This window comes from Adiantum capillus-veneris, chromosome 29 (assembly GCF_014529385.1).
Source record: "Adiantum capillus-veneris isolate H3 chromosome 29, ASM1452938v2, whole genome shotgun sequence".
Classification (NCBI taxonomy): domain Eukaryota; kingdom Viridiplantae; phylum Streptophyta; class Polypodiopsida; order Polypodiales; family Pteridaceae; genus Adiantum; species Adiantum capillus-veneris.
The window spans coordinates 15781799-15799584 of NC_140959.1; the positions used below are offsets into that span (position 1 = coordinate 15781799).

Consider the following 17786-nt stretch of genomic DNA (forward strand, 5'->3'; position numbering starts at 1 on the left):
GATATAGTTTTTTTTTAAAAAAATCTAATAAACAATGTACATTGCCACTCATTTTGATTTCCATATATGTCATAAATCTTAGTGTAAGGTCCTCATATAAAAACATTTGAGTCGATTTGAGTAAGGGAAAGATACCTTTTTTATTAGGAAATTTTGGAGATCATTTGGAGGGCCTTCTAAGAAAAGTAGAATTTTGACTTTCTCTCTCTAGAAAATAGGTGTGGTAAAAGCAATTATAAACTTGGAATAACCATTCAAAAAGTGCACTTACAACTGGATTCTTGCCACAACGTCATAACACCCATTTTGATTGAAGAATAAATCGTTTTCAGTTGCATTTAATGAACGTCCTAGAATTGGGGGGGGGGGGGGGGGGGGGGGGGGGGGGGGGGTTCATGTACGTAGAATGTATGACTAAAGGAAATAGGATGTATCCTTTCAAACCTGCTCTCTCCTTACTCTCTCGCTGTATGTGAACTGACCTCAAAGAAATCCTCCCTTTCTTGCACTGTTGCATACATGGCTTCTTCTTCCACCCCCATAAATGTCCTCCTTAAAAGACCCTTCTATCATCTACACATTGACCTGGATCCCCAATATACGCCATTGTGTAAGCGAGACAAAACTAACATCAAAGTGACACTAATCATGATAGAGAGACTCAGAGCAGAGATATTTGGACAAAAGGCTCACTCTATCCATTGAATCCCATGACCAATGCTTTCCTTGCATTTTCAAATCCCACTAACTTGTTGACCTTTGCAGGTAATGGAGAGAATGGATTGCTTGGCTACTGTAAATCTCTAAACAACAAATCAGAAACTTATAAAGACATGGTGAAACACCAAGCAAATGAAATTCAGTGACTTTCAAACTTGCATTATGAGGACCAAAAGACTGTAATGCAATGCACACAAGAATCACGGGCCTTGCGAACAAAGGTATGGTCATTACAAAGCAAAGAGACAATGTTAGGCACTCGTGTGTGAAAGAAGAAACTGCGGAATCTTGAAACATTGAAGGTAGGCTCTGGCGGCCTTAAGAAAAGAATCTAAGCATTGAGGTGAGCATTGTAAATTGTTTAATTAATTTAAACTAATCTAAGGTTTTTCTTATGTTCGTTATGCTTTCTTTGTAGAGATTCTATCTATCCAGACAAAGAAAACATAGATCCGAAGGCCAATGTAGTAAAGGAGTTAAAACCATTGATAATTAGTGGTCTTGCAAAGGATATAATGCATGACAAAAAGTTTAAGGTTTTGCAACGGGACATCGTTGATAGATTCATTTCAAAGAATGCAGTGCCTGCCAAGCAAATACAGGGTACATTGTCTATCTCTTCCATGTTTGTGAAGAAGGGAATAAAGTCTAAGCTTTTACCAACAATTGCATGGAAGGAAAGACTCCATCTGAATAATGAATAGACCGACTTCATTGGATGTCCATTTCATATTCAAGATATTTATAGCTCACAGGGAACTACTATCACTTATGATGAGTACAACAATATCTTCATGGACCTGACTTTGTTGCAAACTAGAATGGTAGAGTTCTATAATATCACATTCGAAGAGACAGGTGGCGTTCTACATTTTGTTTTGAAGCTAGATGAGTGTGAGATTCTTAAAGAGAAGAAGCTAGAGCAAGTTACAATCACATTAATGAATAAGTCTCTTTACAAATGTCTCATTATGACCCTTCATACTTCACTGTTCAATCAAAGACAAACATATGGTGGCTTGGTGCATTTTAGGCAATCAAGTTATTTTCAATTTTACAGCTCTAGCAAGCCCTCTATTGTACCTAAATTTTAGATTTATTTTTCGTATCTTATAAGGATTAATCTTCCAGGTAAAGAAAGAAGACCATGACATTTTATTTTGGGTGTTCCAACCCCTATTCGAGATATCATTGATAGAAAAATGAATCGAGGAGAGGTATTGGTTGTAGATGGGAAAAGAGACTTTCAAGTTCAATGGCATCTTGCGGGTGACCTCAAAACACTAAAGTGTATGCACAATTGTAGAATGGGTGCCATGGCAAAGTCTCCATGCTTGTATTGCATGGAGCCTGCAAAGGTGATGGACCCAAAGTGGTGGCAAAAGGCTCCTACTTGTCACAATCAAGACTCTTATTTCCGATCAGTTCTGGATATACCACTTGTTAATGTCCATATTTGTATAATGCATGGCCTTTGCAGAATTGTAGAGAAGTTGGTATATTTGTACATTGGAAAATCAAAAAGTCAGTTGAACGACAACTCGCTCTAGAGGCTTTGGAACTAGTTTTGTTAGACATTGGTCTACATGGGGACAATGTGAAAATCCAGCGGGACGAAAAAAGGTCAACCAATGAGAAAGATGTACCCTGCAAACCATCCATAGGTGGGGTCAAGGCACACCATTTTCTATTTAAACCTCAAGGTATGAAAGATGTGAAGCTAACAAAGAAGGAAGAGTATATCACTCTACCTACATTAGCAAAGTTGAGTATATGCACTGGAAAAAACTTCATTTAGCAATGAAAGACGAAGAGCCAACAACTCACTATGCAAAGGGTGATGTACGGTGTTTCATTGACACGTTATTTCAAATGTGTGAGAATGATGATTGTTGCAGGATAATCTCAACAATTTTGAACGGAACCTTCAGCTACTGAAAAAATCCTTCAAGACAGCAGGGATCGACACTCAAATCACTCATTACGTGTTAAATTCAAAGCACCTTAGATAGTCTTAGTACTAAGTTTGTGTTTAAATTTCTAAATAAATTTCTTGTTTTGCAACACATTATTTTTAATCATTTGCCATACTTCATCCAAAAGTATGGGAATCAAGGTATATGGAACACCCAGGGCTTGGAGAAGTCTCATTACATGGCTAGAAATGCCTACTTCAGACACACACAGCATGGTGGCTCTCAAAATAAGGCAAATAGTCTGAAGGAGTTATTTCAGTGGTTTTATCGCAAAATCATTCATCGCATGCAACAAAAGCAAGTATTGGCCTCTTCAGCAACCGTACGTACAGGCAATCCGACATTTGCAACTTCAAAAAAGAAAATGTGCAGATGCATTCAACAACTCAAGTGCTCTTGAAAGTCAAATGAGGTGGAGGGAGACAATGCAATATGCCAATCATTGGTGGAACAAGAGAATTAGAGTTTAGATGATTGGATGTACCACAAATGCCTATAGAATTAAATTCAATATGTACCACAACTATTTCAAAATTTTGATGATTTGCAAATATTATTTGGAACCTCGTCCTTGTATCTGATCATTAAATGTTTGCCATACTCTAAGAGTTTAGTAGGGTTTTCTTTCCCTAATGATAATGCCATTGCTATGTATGTGTAGTAATATGTTGCACGGCCCCGAGTATATCCTGGCGAGTAACCAAAACATTCTCTCCCAAAAACCTTGTCGATGAGGATAAATTTGTCAGCATTTTGTGGCAGCATTGGACCACCTAAGAAGCGAGATAATGTCTTGAAAGCGTAGGTTGCAGTATTTGTGACATTCCGTTGTGGAAGATTAGGATGGGTGCCTCACATAAACTAGGAAGATATTGTCCTAGAGCAGCATCTCTACCACGGAATTGTCTTCTTCAATGACAAAAAAAGTTGTCCTTTTCATTAATCCACGACTGTAAACAAAAGAAGTGTGTGTGTGTGTGTGTGTGTGTGTGTGTGTGTGTGTGTGTGTGTGTGTGTGTGTGTGAGAGAGAGAGAGAGAGAGAGATGGGGGGAAGGGGGCAGGATGTTATACCGTGAAACTCTCATCTTGCAAAAAAATCTCATCCTTCCATAGGTTGACTGATCCGGTTGACTCCTGGGCTAGTCGCTTAAACCAATCCTCCATATCCTGTTTACTAGTTGATGGCTTGAGATTATTCAAATAGTTTGAAATGTGGCTTCACCAGGAAGGCTTTCTTTATACTTTTTTTCCTTTTCAAAGCAAAGTTTAAGGCAGTCCAGTGGGTTACTGGAGATCTCCATTGCCTCATCATTACTACTGTCATTTGAAACAAATCCATTCCTCTCCTCCTGATACTTGGAGATAGTGGCCCGTGCAAAGTCCTTCCGCAAACAAAAAATACTTTGTATATCATGAAGGAAAATGTATGACCTATCTCCAAATTGAAACTTTGGCACTCTCGGTAGCATTAAGTTGGCTTGCCGCTCATTCAAACTTGACACATCTAGAGGTAGCTTGATATCTAAGGTTTTCACTGAGAGAAGATTGCTTTGTTCCACCTCTTTTTCTTCTTCTTCAAGATCAATGGACTTCTCTATCTCCGTCACTTCAATATATTCCTCATCCTTTTCCTCTTTTTCATCTGCTGGTAAACCATGTTCCTCCATGACCTCCTTAGGATCTTTCATAAGACTTGTACATAATCATTTAAAAATATTATAAATTTAAAGGATTCTTGAACCAACTTGTACTCCCATTCATGTAAGTTGCACCAATGGGGTCTGTACACAAGAGGCATCTGATTATACTTCTTGTAAGACTGTGTTTTAGGATCACAGTCTTTTAAATGGACTACCACCATTTCACCAACATTAACCCTGCCCTCTTGAGTGTGAAGCTCAAACTTCTCTCGTTCCAGCTTCAAGTGTTCACTCTGTTCAGCTATAAACACATCATGATTAAATGGAGCATTAAAAATGTAGGAGACCAAGTCAAACTTATCACCAGCCCTAGACAAAACTGCAAAATCTAAAATCCTTTCATCAAGCATTGTAGGGTCTTCATAAATAACCGCCTCTTTTTCTTTGGGATTGTTGCAACACATTGGGCACTTTGCACAGTAGGTGCTGAAAAATTCACATCTCTCTTAAGTGAGTTCAGTAAAATAAATTTTGGAGTAGAAGGGGACTCCATTTCGACGGATGGATCAGTATCAGGCTCCTCAAAAGTCATGACAGGCTCTGCACCAGATATATCAATGGGTTTTGTGAAGTCTACATTCCTCTTTATTGAAGTTTTTAATAGTTCCGGCAATCTTCTTGGAACATTTTCTTGGCCAACAATGAGCTCGTGATCTATTTTCTGCCTCTTCCTCCTATAAGATCTTAATCCTGCCATTTATTTTATACTAAGAAATATAAGTTTCTTCAAACATAAATAACAAGAAGAGCACCACATGATCATATAAGTTTTGAACAAACAATAGGTACATATCTCACAATTATTTCTAACTAATCATATAGACAATGACACAAGATGATTAGCATGTGTGCATCCTTTGATAGAAGCAAAATATCTTTATAGTTGTGAAGAGCAAAACCCAATCCGTGGAGCACGGCGGCGCATGGAGTACATAAAAAGAACTCCACAAAACTACTGGCGCGTCGTGATCCACTTGATTGGCTTTTAAATAAAGAATAGCTATCAAAACATCAAAGAATTTTATATTCCAAAAGAAAACCTTTGTACAATTTCAAGAGTGGATCACGATGCGTGGAGTACATAAACAAACCTCCACAACACTATTGGCACGTCGTGATCCAATTTTGGTTGGTGAAATGTTAAATGGTCTTTTACATTTTGAAGCACAATTCCTAGACACAACTAAACTATGGACCAAATGAAAGTGAAAAGATTGCCTTTACCTTTGCCATGACTAAACATTGCTCTTTCTCACTCTCACTCACTCTCTCTCTCTCTCTCTCTCTCTCTCTCTCTCTCTCTCCCCTTTTCATACAATAATAGACAATATTGTTAGCGTTTTTAATGAAGCACACCGACATGCAATAAATGGCTGGTACGGCCACAATAAATAGTTTTTTACAACCAAAAAATACGTGTACTATTTATGGTAACAAATGCACACTTGGATGTGTGTGTGTGTGTGTGAGAGAGAGAGAGAGAGAGAGAGAGAGAGACCTAACCAAAGAGACGACCTTTACGAGAGAGAGAGAGAGAGAGAGAGAGACCTAACCTCCGAGACGACCTCTACAACCTCCGAGACGACCTCTGCAACCAAGGCACAAAGCTCCTTCACGCGTTTTCAACCAATTTAAAACAACACATAGGGGAATCCGCCTCGTATACTCATTTCAAACCACTTCTATCCACCAAGAGAGGTTTTTCCAGAGTGTTTGTTGACGTAGAAGAGAGAGAGAGAGAGAGAGAGAGAGAGAGAGAGAGAGAGAGAGAGAGAGAGAGAGAGTTTTTCAGCGTTTGTTGGGTTTGAAAGAGGAAGACACACACACACAGAGGATACAAGAAGTGGAGCACGGCGCACAAAAGGCTATTATCTCGTCTCAATGTTGAGCCTGCACACCATGATCCACACACGCGCACACACACACACACACACACAAACAGAGAGAGAGAGAGAGAGAGAGAGAGAGAGAGAGAGAGAGAGAGAGAGAGAGAGAGAGAAACAAAGAGAGGGGAATAGAGAGAGAGAGAGGGAGAGAGAGAGAGGGAATTCAAGAATTGTGCACGGCACGTGATAGGCTATATTCTCTTTTCAATTTTCATCCCTCGGGCCGTGATAGAGAGAGAGAGAGAGAGAGATCCTTTGCATTTATCTCTTACACTGGAATGGCAAGAACAAAGGCAACAACAGGAAGGTAGGGAAAGGACCAAGGCTTGCAAAGAAAGCCTGTGGAAGGTCTGCTAGTAAGAAGAAAAGTTTAGGTAAACCAATGAAGATATTGAAGGGACCAAGAATGGGGACCAAGAATGAAGAATATTCAGAGAAACATGGGTTTATTTAGAGAGATCAGAAAAAAACTTAGAAATGTATTGAGCTTTGTGTCCCTAAACTTCCTTTCCAAAGAGCAATAAGGAAAATTTGCGAGGAAGCATGTGTTGGTACAATGAGATGGAAGGCTGTTTCCCTGCTCTGTCTTCAAGAAGCAGTAGAAGATTTTTTACTGGAGTATTTTAATGATATCACCATTGTTGCTACTTATGCTCACCGGTTCACAATAATGGACAAGGACGGTGAGACGCTCAAGAGAGTACGTTGGAGATACGATAAGCTCCTCATCTCTAATGAGTTTATTGACCCTAAAATGAAGGATATATTGCTAATACCACCAGGCCAACGAGATCATGGGGTTAAGATTGATGAGGTTACTCAAGATGAGAACACCAGAGCCAGAGCTTAGCAAGAAGAAAGATGTTACTTGGAATCAGAGACATTAAAGAGGATACAGGCTGTTGCTGCTGATGAAGAGGCACAGAGGAGAAATTATAGGCAAGTTACCACAGACTTAAATGAAAGAAACAACGATATTTTACATTCCATGAAAGAAGGGTTGTTAGCAACCATTCCCCTTATTGATGGTACTCGGCAATTAGCTCTGGATTCTGTTGATATTGGGATTTTGAAAGATCCCAATGCACAAATTACAGACTCTATTGTTTATTTATGCCTAAAGTAGGTGTTCTTCTCTACCTTTAAGATCCTTTATTTTTGTATTTGGTCTTTAATTAAATCCTTGTTATTGATTGTAGCTTAATAAAGAGCCAACTCCCTCAACAAATCCATATTGAAATACATGTTTAGATCCACAGTTGTTTGTGCCAATCCGAATAAAAAACACCCCTCATGGCACATTCGAGAGATGGTTTGTCCACTGTCCAATGCTTCAGGTCACAACTCTAATGTTTCCATACAAATCAAATAATCATTGGAGCCTTGTATGCATTGAACTGGACAAACAAGTGGTATGGACTATCAACTTCATACAAGGAACGCATTCAGAGATAAGAGTGTGAGTGTTGATATAACCTTGAGTTTTATTTGGGCTATGGATGATGACCTCAATATTGTTGATAAAAAATAACTTTCATTGTTCATAGATGTGTAAAAATATTACTTTACGTCTATGGAAGGCTTTGTGGGAATCATGAAATCTACATGGCAACCTTTAAAGCTATTGAAGTACCTAATCAAACAGATCTAAATTCCTGTGGTTGGAGATGTCTTCTCCACCCAGAGTACATACTACAGAGTTTTTATGCTTTGAATCCATTTATGTCTAAGGTATTTCCACTATGGTTTGGACCAACTTGGTTCTATTATTAATTGCAGTATTGACCACAAGTTAACCTAATTTTATAGAATGCTGTGGAAATACCTTGGAATATTTACAAAGGTACCGCGCATCAATGATTCAACATCTACTATCTCTTTCAACTCCAAGAGTTTTAGATGCAGAGGACAGTTTTTTTAACGATCGTATGTTTGAGTACAGATCAAACGGGCGTCCACCTAGCCGGACACGTAGCTGGACACCACATTTGTACTCTCTTGATTGTCCGAGCTAGTGTAGTGATACTCTATGTAAATCCTAATTCTAGAGTAGGAGGTCAATTCCCTGAGTTGTAATTCTATCGTGACAATTGTAAAGGTCCATGTGAGTCGGCCACTGGCCATTTAGAAAGCCCTAGGTATAAAGGTCAATAACTTTAATGGAAAAGGAGGCTTATCTTTAGAAGAAGAAGGGAGCTCAAAAAACGTACGCTCAAGCTACGAGCTGCTCCACCTTGTAATCATCGCAGTTAATGAATGGGTAATTCGTTTTCGATTCCAAAACTTGCATTGTGTTCCTCTTTCTTTGCTCTTTAAATTTTGTGTAAGTATTGTCGGTTTTGCTGGGTTCACGACTCCTACGCGTCTGTGAGCTATAATTGTAAATTTGAGTGCTTAAATCGCTATTTTTAGTCGTTTTGACTATAGGAGAGTGTTCTTAGACCATAGGACGACAGTTCTGGATAGATCTGTTGCAATTTTCAAGACCTTTTTCATGATGGATTGTGATTTTTCTACCTTGTCGAATTGCGACCAGACTTGCTAGGATAGTGCCCCTAGGTGTCCTAGATCTCCTCCTAAAGTTTCGTTGCATTTCGAGTCCGTTTGAGTGCCGAAATGGCGTGATGACCTAGAGCTGTGAGAAAGGACATAGGGAGATTTCCCTGATCATTGAGTGTTGGTTTGCTTGTTGAGCTAGTGTGTTTGCTTATTAAGGTTCAGTTTGTGAGATTGAAGATCTCATAGAGTCTCCGTGCCCCATCTGAGTCACTTTCCCTGAGTATTGACATTATGTTAGTGCCAAAAAGCTATGCTGCAGAAGTCCGTGTCCACTTGGCTGGACATGTAGCTGGACACCACATTTGTACTCTCTTGATTGTTCGAGCTAGTGTAGTGATACTCTATGTAAATCCTAATTCTAGAGTAGCAGGTCAATTCCCTAAGTTGTAATTCTGTCATGACAATTGTAAAGGTCCATGTGAGTTGGCCACTGGCCATTTAGAAAGCCCTAGGTATAAAGGTCAATAACTTTAATGGAAAAGGAGGCTTATCTTTAGAAGAAGAAGCGAGCTCAAAAACGTATGCTCAAGCTACGAGCTGCTCCACCTTGTAGTCATCACAGTTAATGAATGGGTTATCCGTTTTTTATTCCGAAACTTGCATTGTGTTCCTCTTTCTTTGCTCTTTAAATTTTGTGTAAGCATTGTCAGTTTTGTTGTGGTTCACGACTATGCGTCTGTGAGCTATAATTGCAGATTTGAGTGCTTAAATCGCTGTTTTTAGTCATTTTGACCATAGGAGAGTGTTCGTAGACCATAGGATGACAGTTCTGGATAGATCTATTGCAATTTTTGAGACCTTTTTTTATGATGGATCGTGATTTTGGTACCTTGTCGGATTGCAACTAGACTTGCTAGGATAGTGCCCCTAGGTGTCCTAGACCTCCTCCTAAAGTTTCGTTGCATTTCGAGTCCGTTCGAGTGCCAAAATGGCGTGATGACCTAGAGCTGTGAGAAAGGACATAGGCACATTTCCGTGATCATTGAGTGTTGGTTTTCTTGTTGAGCTAGTGTGTTTGCTTGTTAAGGTTCACTTCGTGAGATTGACGATCTCATAGAGTCTCCGTGCCCCATCCGAGTCACTTTCCCTGAGTATTGACATTATGTTAGTGCCAAAAAGCTATGCTCCATAAGTCCGCCCGCGGGGACCCGCTAACACCATACAATAACTTTAACAATGACTGGTGATGAGGAAGTCATACCTGTTTCCACCACTGGAAACCAAATCTTCAAAACTAACCCCATATTAGAGGAACAGACACCGGTTTGCTTTGCAGTTGGAGCGTCTGAAACGGAAGTTGGGGTTGATCAATGTGAACTAGACCAAGGCTTTGAAAATGCAGATGTAAAATGCTCTTCAGAGCCGAGGAATGCAACAGTGGGTCTAGGCCAAGTAGAGGAGGATAAAGGAGTGCCTATTATTGTGGCACAAGATGAGGAACATGATCAATATGAGGGAGTCCAAGCTCCTGTAATTGCTGATGTGAAGAGCTCTTCAGAGCCGAGAGAAGATACAGAGTGTCTAAACCATGTAGAGGAAGAGGCCAACATTGCAAATCAAATCCAGGAGGAGACAACATAACAAGTTAACAATTCGGGCCATGGAAACACAAGAGTCGTGTACTGCACAACCACAAGAGGTGGATACACTTGGCAATACAAAAGGGAACATTGACACTCAACAACATAATGTCAACATTAGAAATGACCAGTATGGACTCTTACTTTAAGTAGATATGGTTGTTCCGGTAATATCCATTGTACTTGAATAATATACTCTTTTTTGTTTCTAACTACTTATATGTATGCACACAATGATTTCAGAGACTAATTATTTTGGATCTCAATGGATTGTTGCTACTACGACAGCCATACAATGTACATACAGAGATCTCCGATTTACGTAGTTTTCGCTTGGGAAATCTCAGAGTAGTAATTCGACCAGGCACAAAGGAATTTTTGAATTTTTTGATTCCATGATAGGGTTGCTATCTGGTCTTCAATGCAGGCCCAAAACTTGAATCCCCTTGTTTTCCATAGTTTGCAGTTTGGCTGAAATTCAAAGATTGGATTTTTATTTTGTGTATAGTAAAAGAAATTGTGATACCATCGCGGGACATTTCCACCCAACTAAAGCTAATGTACAACTTTTTTACAAGCCCTTTGAACATATCAATGTGCCTTATGATTCTCTCAATACTTTGTTGATTGATGACACACCACATAAGGGTTTACTTAATCCACCCAGCACTACTATTTTCCCACCTTCATTTGAAGGGCATCTTCACGATTTTTACCTAAAGGACATTTTGGTCCCATACCTGCAAGGAATGTACTTAAGCCCATTGCACACATCGGAATTTGTACTTACAAATGTACTTAGTAATTCAGTGTTTATACATTAAATTGATAATGTCTACCTGTCTATGTGTTTTGAATACTGAGAGAGAGAGAGAGAGAGAGAGAGAGAGAGAGAGAGAGAGAGAGAGAGCCTTGAGCAAACACTTGATATTAAGATTAAACTAGTACAAAAAGTTACATTTTGTTGAAGCCATTCAGGCTAGATTACATGGGCACAATTTGAATACGGCTAGAAAGATCTCCACACAGAAAATGCTTCTCCCTTTGTTGCATTACTCTTCGTCCGCCCAACAAGAAATAAAAGTTTACGGAGTGAATGTCAGCAGTTTCCTCCACTATGTCATGTTGAAGTTGCAAAATATTGCATTGCTGCCTTATTGTAATTACTATCATAAGATTTAGGTCTTTGTCCACCACTTCCACGTCTATGATAGCATTGTTTTCCAAACTTGCTGCTTCTTGATCCATAGGCACAAAGAAACCTTCAACAATGTGAGAACGCTTTTACCAAAAGGAGATTATTAATGTCTGTGTTGCAAGCATATACTTGACAATGAAAGTGTCAAGAGCAATCTCGCAACATATGCCAGTTGTTTCTTTGACATACCACCCTCAATCAAGAAGCTTATCACACAAGAGGGAATCAAATGATTTGCAGAGCAGCATAGTTTTAGCAACATGTATATTGCAGGTATGAAATAACTCAACACTAACAGAACATAAATTTACAAGTTTCACCAATTTAGTGGGTACAGAGTTTCAAAGAGACCTCTGGACATCCCTATAGAGCCTGCTCCTCAATGGCTCACTCATTGTTGTGTCGGGAACGGGCCAATCCACGGAGTTCCAGTTGGTTGGTAGTGACACCTTCACCAACACTCCTCTCTAATTCCTTTGATTGAGTTGATAGAAATGGTCATAGAAGAAAATACCCTCGTCTGCAAGGCTTTTGCTAGTTCTGCCCGCATATTGCAAGACCCCAATATGAGCATGGGTCACAGAGATGAGACCTATAATGCACTCCAGTGGCTCCCATTACTCATATGAGGAAGGATAAACATCTGTGAATGTAAAAGAATAGAAATAAATACAAACATCTATATAACCTATTTAAATATCTGTAATAAGAAAAAATATCTATATAACCTATTTAAATATCTGTAATAAGAGAAGAAAAAAAAAAGATTCACATTTAAAATGTAAGATAACAATTATAGAGGAGTGCTAAATAATTAACTTACAGTTGTACCATGGAGACATTGCAGCCATTAGCAATCACATCAGAGTGAGTAAAAACCTGTTGAACAAAGAACTCTTGCACAGTCTTCTTACCAACGTCAACTTTGAAATCCAGAACTCTTGCTTTCCATGCAGAACGAAACACATTTGTTGCTTTTGAGTTTTTTCTCCTTCTTGGCTGCATAAGAACCCAAGAACCTTTGCTTATCCTCTGCTCTTGCCACCTATTATCTGTAGTGACAGAGTTTGAGATTGAGATAGTGCTTATGCTACTACATGGTCTTCTTGGCACACTAATGGTGAGGTTAGTTGGGGATAGTGTAGAGCAACCTCTAGAACTTCTCGGGCGGGAAGAAGACGAAGCCATAGCTATAATGGAGGGAGAATGAGTTTTGAAAACCTTTCATAAAGGTAGTGGATATCTTTTAATGAAGGGAGAGAGTTAGCTATCAATCAGGTTTCCGCAACTTGACGGCTACTACTGGCTGTGGGCCCTACTTTGTGAGACGAGGAAGTTAACTTACGAAAATGGGACAAATCTCAATATTTTAAAATGCTTTCTTTCATTTTTGTGATATTTTCCATGCATTTCTATGTTGCGTAAGGTTGCTGCTCATTGGTTGCGCCTTCTTTTCTCTCTCTTCAATAAGGCCCTCCAAATGACCTCTAAAAATTCTTAATGATTGTTTTATTGTTTTTCACTTGCACCATTCTCTTCAAGTGTGCCTCCTTAGATTTGATAAAATACCAAGCCTAGAAATTTTGACACTTGTCAACCAACGTTGAAGCAAAGAACACAATCACGTCAATTCAGATGGGTCTACAAAACTTCTCCCTCTTAATCATCTATTTTTTGCCTAAGCCAACATTATAAATTTAGAACCCGAAAGAGTCTGATTATTTCCAAACAATTTTATACTTAATGAAGAGGCTAGATGTCCTAGTCTATTACTTTTTTGAAGTAATTATCTCTTTCTAGCCAAATGCCCAATTTTAACCTTGGGTATATAAACCAAAATTTGTAATAATTAGAAGATTGGTTAACTTTGGAGCTCACGTAGTGAAGAGTATGCCTACACTTGCGTGCTCACTACTCTTTGTATGAGTAAGCATTTCTAATGAAACTTCATGTGTTGCTTCCTCATACTCTTGGCATTGTGTACATGCTCAATGTACTATGTTTGTCTGTGTGTGTGCGACGCAATGAGCGGTTTTAGCTCTAGGTTGCCTAGTGTGTTTAATTGCTTGTTTTGAGTTGCTAATGGTGTTTCAAGTGAAACTAAGGATGGAAAGAGGTAATAAGGCCTTAGGAGGATCCAAACAACTCCTCATTTATCAATTCTGGTGAAGGTGAGAGGTGGAAACAATTGTGATTTTTCACTTACCCGATTGTGACTTTTGCAGGTTTTCATGTTGTAAAGCTATTGCCTATAGCCTGACCCCTAATCTTAAGTTTCATGTCATTTGGAGTTCATTTGTCGACACCTATACGTCCATTTGAGTTTTAGTTAGACCACACGGGAGACTTAGGCATTCTCCCTTTTAGTTGCTTCTTGGATTTAGAGTGACACTTTTCTCCTCGGTACAATTTCATTTAGGACTTTGCATTCAAGATTTCCATGCACTAGTCGGTTTGACTACATCCTTGGATTGACATGTTTATGTCAGTTTGAGTTATTGCTATGTCATGGTGCGGTTCTTCTTTACCTAGTGCCAAAGTGTTACTGTTCAATACATTTATCTTTGGGTAGGAGAGTCAGTGAGGCTTGCTAATTTCTTAGGTAGATAGAAGAGCCGTGCGTTCTCTTGGTTTCCTTGTAGGTTAGGATGACCTTAGTTGTTGGTTTTAGTAAATTGTGCATTGAGTCCGCACTTTAAATCTTGTTGTAGATTATGGTAGGCGGTTGTGGTGAGTTGAGACAAGATTCAAAAATTCCGCTATCATCTATCCCACTATCACTTCCTTTTATTATGTTTTGTTTTATACTTTGTGATTCTGTTAGTTAAGCTAGATGTAGGAGTAGTAGTTGGGTTAACATTACATTTGGTGTTGCTTGGACGAACTAAAGTTTCTTTGGATGCTATATTGCGACTCTTGATGGTAAAAGTGAATGAACATGCAAGAAGTGTGCATAACTTGAGAACGGAGTGTGTGCATTGAGAAATTCTTGTTTGTGCACTTGCATATACTCTAGGGGAACATCTTTGAAAATTTTGGCTATTGTTTGAGTCATAAGCTATGAGTGAGAGTAGGTTTTTCATTAATTGGCCAAGTTGCACTTAAAAGTTTGGACAAAGGCCAAAAAGTGGTCATTTTGAGTCATACAAGGTGTCATTGGGAAGCCCCAAGGTAAGCAAAGCATAAAAAGTGATTAGAGAGGAAACATACATTAGTGGCAGCTATCGCAATTGCTACCACCTCTCACAATTTCACCTCTATAGCATACTGTCGAGGTAGAGACATTGTGCCTCTTACCTCGATCGAACACGTCAAAGATGTCCGAACACCCATTACTTGTACACACCCTATTCTTTACTAGATAGTAGAATAAGGGGCTCTCTCACACACATAGTGTTGAGTTGCTCCACCCACATCTGTGTTGTCTCCTCTCCCCTTCTCACTCTCCACAAACGCACCGCATTTGCGCACCCACAACTGATGTTAGAGCTATGCTTTGGTGATGGCGGGGAGCACGATGATTTTGAGAGCTTCGAGGAGATAGCTCGCTCGCTCTCAATGGTGGAGAGATCAAGAAAGCTTGAAAGCTTAGCAAGAATGCAATGGGAGCTTGTGAGCTCAGCTGAGAGTGATGTATGCTCTTGTGGAATCTCCAGAAAGAGTGTGGAAGATTGTGTGTCAGTGAAGGTGCTGCCCTAAAAATTATGTTCATAGCAGCACTATCTTCAGATTCCTTTTTCTGCTTGTAGAATGCAAATTTGAGTATTTTGTACGAAGGACCCATCCGTTTTGATGTGGTCTACAAATTTGAAGAAGAAAATTAATGCAAATTCTTCATCATTTTGCTAATATTAAGCTCAGATTGACTATATACAGAAATTGCAAGTTTTCTATTTTCGCATAGTGTGCAAGTTTGATGCACTTTTGGAAGTACGGGAGGTGCTTCAACTTAGGTACATACATTTTGAGTTGAAGATGCAACTGTAGCCTATGAAAAGCTTGTGGTGTGAGAGTTTTTGGTAGATTTGGGCAAAGAGTCACATAGGCGTTTACACACCATCGAAGCGGTCTCTTGAGAGACACGGTTTTTGGAGCACACAGGTGGTGCTTCTTTCATAGGTTTTCACAGGATACTTTGGTAGTGATTTTGTGCTTGGATTCATGGTCTTTGTGAATGGGTTTTCATATGGTTATGGCACATGGTTGATGCCCATTACACATGCATTTTGGCGAGCACTTTTGGGTGTCGGTGAGATCTCTTGAGAGCATTATTTTTGCATTGATCAAGTTTCTGGATTGCAACTCTTTTGGTGCTTGTTTATGCACAGTCACTCCATGGATGTACGTTGAGTGTGGATTGCCATTGTATGTAAAATTGTGGAGCCATTTTGGCATTTCTACTCATTGGCATTGAGTAGTGTTATGGTTTATGGTATAGAGTCCTATTTTGGAGACTATAGTGGTCGAGGGTTGTGGTCGAGGTTTACTCCCACTTTGCCATAATTTTGGTTGACAATTTTTTATCGTAGTGGCCGAGAGTTTCTCCCACTTTGGCATCTTGGATGCGGTTTTATGGGTGAGATTTTTCTCTAGTTACAAAGGAGACTCTGTTGAATTTTCACCAGGTTTTATGCATTTTGTGACAAGTACTAGAGAGCTGTTTTAGTCACATTTTGGCTTGTGCCTATGCGGATGGTAATTTTGTTTGCGCTCTCATTGTGTATGGTCACTATTCATGCATGATTGGTTCTTGGTTTTGAATGAGGGTTATGTGCTTTGTGTGATGTTTTTCATAGTTTTGGTGGCAGGTGTTTGATCAACTAGTTTTCTTTTGCATGTGTTGAGTGGCTATGCTCTTGTGGACATTGCATTTACAATTTGTGTGGACTGATATATAGACTCATTTTGCGCTCAATTATGGAATCTTACAGTGGTAGTTTGTCATTGGATCCACATGTTGGTGTATCAAGCAGATCTCAAAGGCATAGACAAGTGGTTTGCTTGCATTGTGGTAGACCAGGGCACATGAGGAAACATTGTTTTAGGCGTTGGAGACAATGGAGGATTCCATTGGTTGTTTTTGAGAGTACAAGTGTGGTATAAATTCCTACTTCCACACGTTCACCTAGATATGCATGGACTTTGTCTCACGATTGGCAGCTGGACAATAGTGATTTACACCATGTTACTCCTCGCAGGGATTGGTTTATCACGTTTTGAGCTCTGAGACAGGTTGGTGTTCATGGTGTGGGTGACATTCATTTGCATTTTTCTGGTGGGAGTATGCTTGTGCTCCATGATGTTCAGTATGTGCTTGCTGCTTGTAGGAGTTTGATCTCCATCTCACAACTTAGAGATCATGGGTGTCATGTTCAATTGACTGATGAGTCTTACTTGATGAGGATAGGTTTGCTTGTGATAGCGCGAGGCCATCGTGGTGCTCGTTTGACTCTTCTCTATGTTCTTGGTGTCAGAGATGCCATAGTATTTGTGTGTCCATTGCCATGCAGACATTTGCACTCTAGACAAGTACACTTTGCTGATGAGCTATGTGGCGCTTTTCTCGTTGTGCACGAAGGGTCTGGGGATAGACATGTAGAGCAGAACAACTCCTTGAGTGCACGACTAGAGCAGTCATCAATGGTGGTGATGGATTTTGATGCTTTGCCAGTTAGAGAGCGGGTCAATGAGTCACATGTGCGAGATAATGCAGTCTCAGTGACTTTATAGAAATGTGATTTTGCAAATGAGCTTCAGAGTGATGTGCATAACATGTTTGTAGATGCAGAGTTAGAGCAGTCATGCTCTAGTAAGACACAACAAATTGATCCTCTTAGAACAGAGATGCCTCCTACCACGGAGATGAGCGTTAGGGATTTCTTTGACATGCTCATTCTAGAGGCTGATATAGTGATTCCAGGACATGAGGATATAGTCCCTATGGATGATGAGGGAGTGACGACTACCCTCGATTCGGGATTGACGCATCCATATATGACTAGTTCTAGTGGTGATGCAGTGAGTGTTGAGATAACTACATATGTGACTAGTTCTAGTGGTGATGCAATGAGTGTTGAGATACCTATTGTGGATATAATGGTAGAGGTCACTGCACATGGGTTTGATGCGATTGGCATGGATATGCTGGCAGAGATTATGCGTTTGT

The 17786-nt window shown here is 39.6% G+C and overlaps 1 pseudogene; it reads right to left on the reverse strand.

The window, feature by feature from the left end:
• Positions 1 to 11706: 11706 nt before the first annotated feature.
• Positions 11707 to 12808, reverse strand: LOC147418815 (uncharacterized; annotated as a pseudogene).
• Positions 12809 to 17786: the final 4978 nt, after the last annotated feature.